The sequence below is a fragment of the Corylus avellana genome, chromosome ca7 (assembly GCF_901000735.1).
Source record: "Corylus avellana chromosome ca7, CavTom2PMs-1.0".
In the NCBI taxonomy this organism is placed as follows: domain Eukaryota; kingdom Viridiplantae; phylum Streptophyta; class Magnoliopsida; order Fagales; family Betulaceae; genus Corylus; species Corylus avellana.
This window is the reverse complement of record NC_081547.1, coordinates 22,126,928-22,132,915: the sequence shown is the minus strand read 5'-3', so window position 1 is coordinate 22,132,915 and position 5,988 is coordinate 22,126,928.

The following is a 5,988-nucleotide window of genomic DNA, read 5'->3' as shown; positions in this document are numbered from 1 at the left end:
CGCTTGTTTTTGGGTGTGAAGTTGGGAGGAAAGTGGAAAAATTGCAGTCCACTTTCAAACTTGGCAACCTTTTCCCCCAACGATTGACAAGTGTACGTTTGGTTAAACCAAAAGCAACCGCTCCTCTTCGGTTCTAACCGACGCTATGAATTTCCTATGATTGATGGAACAGCTCTCATGGCTTGTTTATTAGCCTAAATTACTAACCGCTATTTTTATTTATTTATTTTAGAAATTTTACTTTAAACCCTTAAATTATAGCACGTTTTGATAAGCCTTCAAATTTTAAAACCTCTTAATTTGAATTTTTGAACTTTCAACAAATAATCAATTTGAACCCCGTGAGATTTAACTGTTAACCTCTAAATACAATACTTAAAAAGACCAAAATATTCTTGTTTTTTGGTTTGTTTCTATTTATTGTTTTTTTTTTTAGGTTTTGGAATTAAGGGTAAATTTGAAATTTTATAAAAAAATCAGGGGTATAAACATCATTGTCTCACTTTTAACGTTTAAAATCTAACAGATGAGTTCAAATTGATTACAATTGAAAGTTCAGAAGTTCAAATTTAGAGGTTTTGAAGTTTGAGGGACTTATCAAAACACGCGGTAATTCAAAAGTGCAAAGTGAAGTTTCTTTTTTTCTTTTTTTTTTTAATTTTAATTTTAATTCTTCAATATGAAAAAAGTGAAGGGGATGGAAAGATTATAAGAGCCTTTCCGGTAGAAGTGGGCAAAATAACTACTGAAAAAGTACAAATTTTTACTTTAACTACTCATTTTTCTATACATACTCTAACATATTCTCTATTTTATTATTTATTTTTTTAAAATATTATTTTGTGTGGGAGAGAGTGTGAAAGAAAGAGAAGGGGAGAGAGAGTAAAAGAAAGTGAAACAAAAAATAATAAACAAAATTTATAGCGTGAATAAGTGAATATGTTAATTAATATATTTACTGTTCACACTAGACAAAAAAAGTTAAATTGCATATTCTATTGGAGATGAAAAAGCACTACTATTATTAGAAATTTAGCTACTCTTTTGGAGATGCTCTAACATCAAAACAAACAAAACGATGAATATCCAAATCTAACAATCGCCCCAAAACAACCGAAAAAGCTTTAAAAATGATTGGAAATAAGTCAAATAAATAACTTGATCCATTAGATTGGTGGCCAGGTAAAGCCAAAGCAAATCTACCACTACAACAAGAAAATAAGCATTGAAGATAGTTGGATCGGATCCAATGAAGAAATGCATCATCTTGGCGTTGGATGAAGAAGGAATTAATCCCGCAAAGAATGCTTGGTAGACACCAAAACGAAAACAAAAGTTGCAACCAGATCTAAAAATCTCCATAGATCAAAAAAATGTTTCAACTATGGAGATTCGCGGTGAAAAAACCGAAAAAACCGTATTTTTTTCCAAAGAGGTTTTAAGAGAGAAGCAGATGAGTTTTGATTTTTGATTTTTGATTTTTCCAATTCTCAAAGTTTATCTAGTTTTATGGAATCACAGACTTGTCTAGTTTTCTACCAATATTATTATGAAAATCACTCATGAATTCAATTCATTCAATGCTACATCCTAAACATTAGCTTAAGTTAATGGATAGTCCAAAACTTTTTATTTTCAAAAAGAAAAAGCCTGTAACAGTAACGACACATTTCTTAAGGGTTACAGTACTATTGATAATGTGGAAAAGCTTTCACATGTATCTAACTATCTATGTCAGAATCTGTACTCTTTTGGCTTTTAGAAAAGTAAGAATGCTCGGTTTGAAACTTTGAATGCTATCCAAGGTGGGTTTTACTTGTTTTCATTAGGTTGTTTGCCTCTCTTACTAATTTCTGGTCATATATCTAGATCCCGTTTGGTAAACGATTTTAGTTTAATACTATTCATCTTACTTTTTTATTTTTTTTAATATTATCGTACTTTTTACATCATATTAATTATTTTTTTATTACTATTTAAATAAAAAAAATTACTACAAAATAATTTTTTTTATTTTTATTTTTTCGTACCAAACATTCTTACTTTTTCACTTTTTCAAAAATAATATTCTTACCTTTTTTTTCTTCACATTAATCAATTTTTGCTTCAGTATCATCAGATCAAAACCTTTTAACAAACACACCCTTAATGTATAAAAAAGAAAGGGAAAAAAATACATATATTAACACCCAATATACAATACTATTGCATCAATATCTCCCAAACTATATAAAAAAAAAATAAAATTGTAGGGTACCCATTTTATCCCACAGAAAAACAAATACCCTTATAATTTCAAAAACAAGCAAAACAAAAACAAAAAACAAAAAACCCACGGTGGCCGTGGATCTGGCCGTTGCTGTGGGTCACCAGTTTTATTTTTAAACAAATATTTTTATAATGTTTTTCTGATTTATTTTTGGTACAAAGGGAGTATATTGCAAACTTTTTTAATAATTTAGAGGGAAATTAATACAATATTTAATTCGGAAGGGATATTGCAAGTTAAGTGTTAGCCCGAAGAAAGTATGCATATTTTTTCCATTAAAAAAGGAAAAAAAAAAAATACATATTTATATTGTTGTTATCAAAGATTTAGAGTTTACATTGACTACCATAAAGGTTACAAGCATGTAGAAGTGTTTGAACAAGGAGTACTACTCCACATTTATTATTCCAATAAATCTTAGGTTAAAACTTGCTGACACATAATCATAATAATGTCTTGAACACCCGCATCGTCGCACATGAGGGCTTGTCGGGTGCCTTTGTGAAAGGATTTATTGCGTCAGAATTTGGTCATAGCAATTTATAAATGCTTCAACACTGGCAAATGTCCCCAAAGGCACTTGTACGTAGCTTTGTTTGTGTCCCAATTTTGCCATCTTCCACATGCCCCCATCAATTGCACTTTGAACTTAAATGAAAGGCTTCACGGGCCCCAATTGAGACTACTACTATTTGCTTGTGAGCAAGAGATATTTTTACTTGGTAAAAAAAAAAAAAAGTTTTTTAATGATCAAGTTTGGAGTTTTTGATATAAACAAAGAGGACAATGTGATTTTTTAATATCAAATCACATGGATTATATTTAAGATCTCGAATTTGGTCACTTTGTAAGCTTATAGGTCACCTTTTTCTTTTTTGTCTTTGTCTCTGTCTCATGAATGTTGCCACAAATCGGAAAAATTACCGCATATTTGGTGTAGTTTTTTTCAACGGTTAAGATTTAAATTTATTTTCTTTTGCATAAAATTTTTTGAATTAAATATGGACCGTTGAAAAAAAGTACATCACATATGTTGTAGTTTTTCCGACCGTCCAAATTTAACTTTACTTTTTCTCTTTCTCTCATAAAAAATTTTGAATTAAATTTGAACCGTTAAAAAAAAATTATCTAAATCACTAATGCCGTAAGTGAACACCTTTACATGTAGTACTTGTCCAAGGTAGTAATTAATTTATTTTTTTTAACTCTCTATCTTTTTTTTTTTCTCTTTTTTTTTTTGTTCAAGTGTGAGTGGCATTATAAGAGTTGAATACCTTAGTCCAATGACCCTACTGAATTGAAATAACTTAATTTAATTTACTTATGGAGAGAAAAAAGTAAATAAAACTATATATATCCAACAATATAAATAGAGGTATAAAAGAAAACAAGGAAAACAAGTCACAAGGTTGTGTTTGGCAATGGAATGGAAAAAGGGAGTGTAACGGTACTATAACATATTTGATTGATATGAAAAAAAAAAAAAGTAAGAATGTTTTGTATAAAAAAAGTGAAAAAATTTGTTTTGTAGTGATTTTTTTTATTTGAATAGTAATAAAAATGATTGATGTAATGTAAAAAGTAAAAATGTTAGAGTTAATTTTTTTATAAAAAAATTTGGGTTTTTAAGTTAGATCGGTCTGGTTCTTTGTCGAACACAGCCAAGTTGTGCATAATTATTTTTATTTTTAATTTTTAGAAAAAAGGGTGCATAAGAATTGATATATACATTAAATTGTCCAAAAAAAAGTACAATAAAGAATATGAGTTTCTTTTAAGTATTTTCTAGTAGGACAAACATTGTTTAGTTACTACTTCCAAAAAAAAACAAAAAAAAAGAGGTGAAAAAAAAAAGACATTGATTAGTTACTCAAGCTATCTGACATTTGATATGGTTGTAGTGTCGGCTGATGCAGACATATCATAATTGAATCCTAGGAGTTTACTAGCGTGCGCCTCTTCTTTATTTCGCACCTAATTCTTGTTTGTTTAACATAAAAGACACATAAAAAGATGTAATTATACTTTTTTATTTGTATTTATTTTTATTATGCATGCGCAATCCAAATTGAAAAGATTTACAACAAAGGCCTTGATATGCTTGGTGCTGTTTAGTGTTAGGTGGGGAAAAAAGAAATAGAATATATATATATGCGTGGCCTCTATTATGAAGATGAGCCTGAGAAATGATGGTTTCTCCAACTCGGAGCATGGAAGTCACGTGACAAGGTGGGGACTCATGATTCTCTTTTGCTAGCTACATCAAGATTCAGTTGCAAACACCTTTTGTGCCCATATATTCTCTTTAATAATGCTATCCATTTACCATTTTGATCTAGATTTCCTTTTTCAACTTTTTTTGGCTGTTAACAACTATCATTGATGTCTCTCGCACAAAAGAATATATGTAATACACCGATTTTATATTGGGAGATAAGGAGTAACGCACATAGAGGAAATAATTTATAGGGATAGTCACAAGTGTTAAATTTCACATTGTGTAGTTACTAGATAAATCTAGGCTTTATAAAATTTTTTAAGAAAGCCTCAAATTGATTATTTCTTTTGAGGTCATCACTCATCATATATAGCGCATATGTGGCTAGCCTTTTTGCTAATTTGATTATAAATGGTATTAGAGTCACTTAGTAACGCCAAATAATAATTCTAGAAGCATCTCTTGTGTTCCTCTAAGAATGATGTGACTCTTAAAATCACTATTGAGCTTGTGATTGATCATTATTGAACGTCAAGCCATATAATACTGGAGCATTACATGACATGGCCCTTGACAAGGACGTCAGGAGTTTAAGAGCTGGGGTTTGTAACACCCCGGTCCCATATTGGGAAGATGAGAATATAAAAGTAATCATGAATGTTAAGTCCTATATTGGTTAATTACTAAATGAAACTGGGTTTTATAAGAAATTCTAGAGAAACTCCAAATTTATTGGTCTTTTAGGGGTCATAGTGCAGATGTGGCTAACGTTTTTTCTTGAGTAGTTACAACATACTTGTTATCCTATCGTTTTTTACGGGCACAAAATTTTCAGCTCCAAAAGAATGTTTTTAACTTCTCTAAGCTCATCTCCAAGGGGTAGCTCATTCGGCTGTGGACCACGCCTCATGAAGCGGTGGTCACAATTTCGAATCCCCCCTCCCCCTTCCTTTGTGTGGACATGTCAAAAAAAAAAAAAAAAAAACCTTCTCTAAGCTCAACTTCAAGAATCTTGATTTGTTTTCTATAGTACCTTCTTAAAGGTTTCATTTAGGTGTTTTTTGAATTAAAAAAATGATATAAATTTCCTCCAAAGCAGTCTGGAGAAAATATCTTCCAACCCATTTAAAATAGTGCCAAGTGTTTATAAATATTTAAAATGTTAGTCTAAAGGGAAATTATATATAAACTTCTTAGGTTAACGCGCTTTTTTTAAACTCTCTAGGTTTTTTTTTAAAAAAAATTTAGTCCTTGGGTCACTCGAAACTACTAGAAAACTCCTTACCGTCAATTTTTGTTAACTGCCGTTAGTCCACTCAAAACTCCTCATTTTATCTGATTAAAATATTCATTTTTTATTAATTTAATTTAAAAAATTAAATCTAAAAAAAAATAAAAAATTGAAGGGTGGCCAGGGGTGGCGGTGCCAACCCCCCAACCCCTATGGGGTGGCCGTAAGCCACCCCAGGGGTGGTTTGCCCACCCCTAGGTGGCTTGGGGT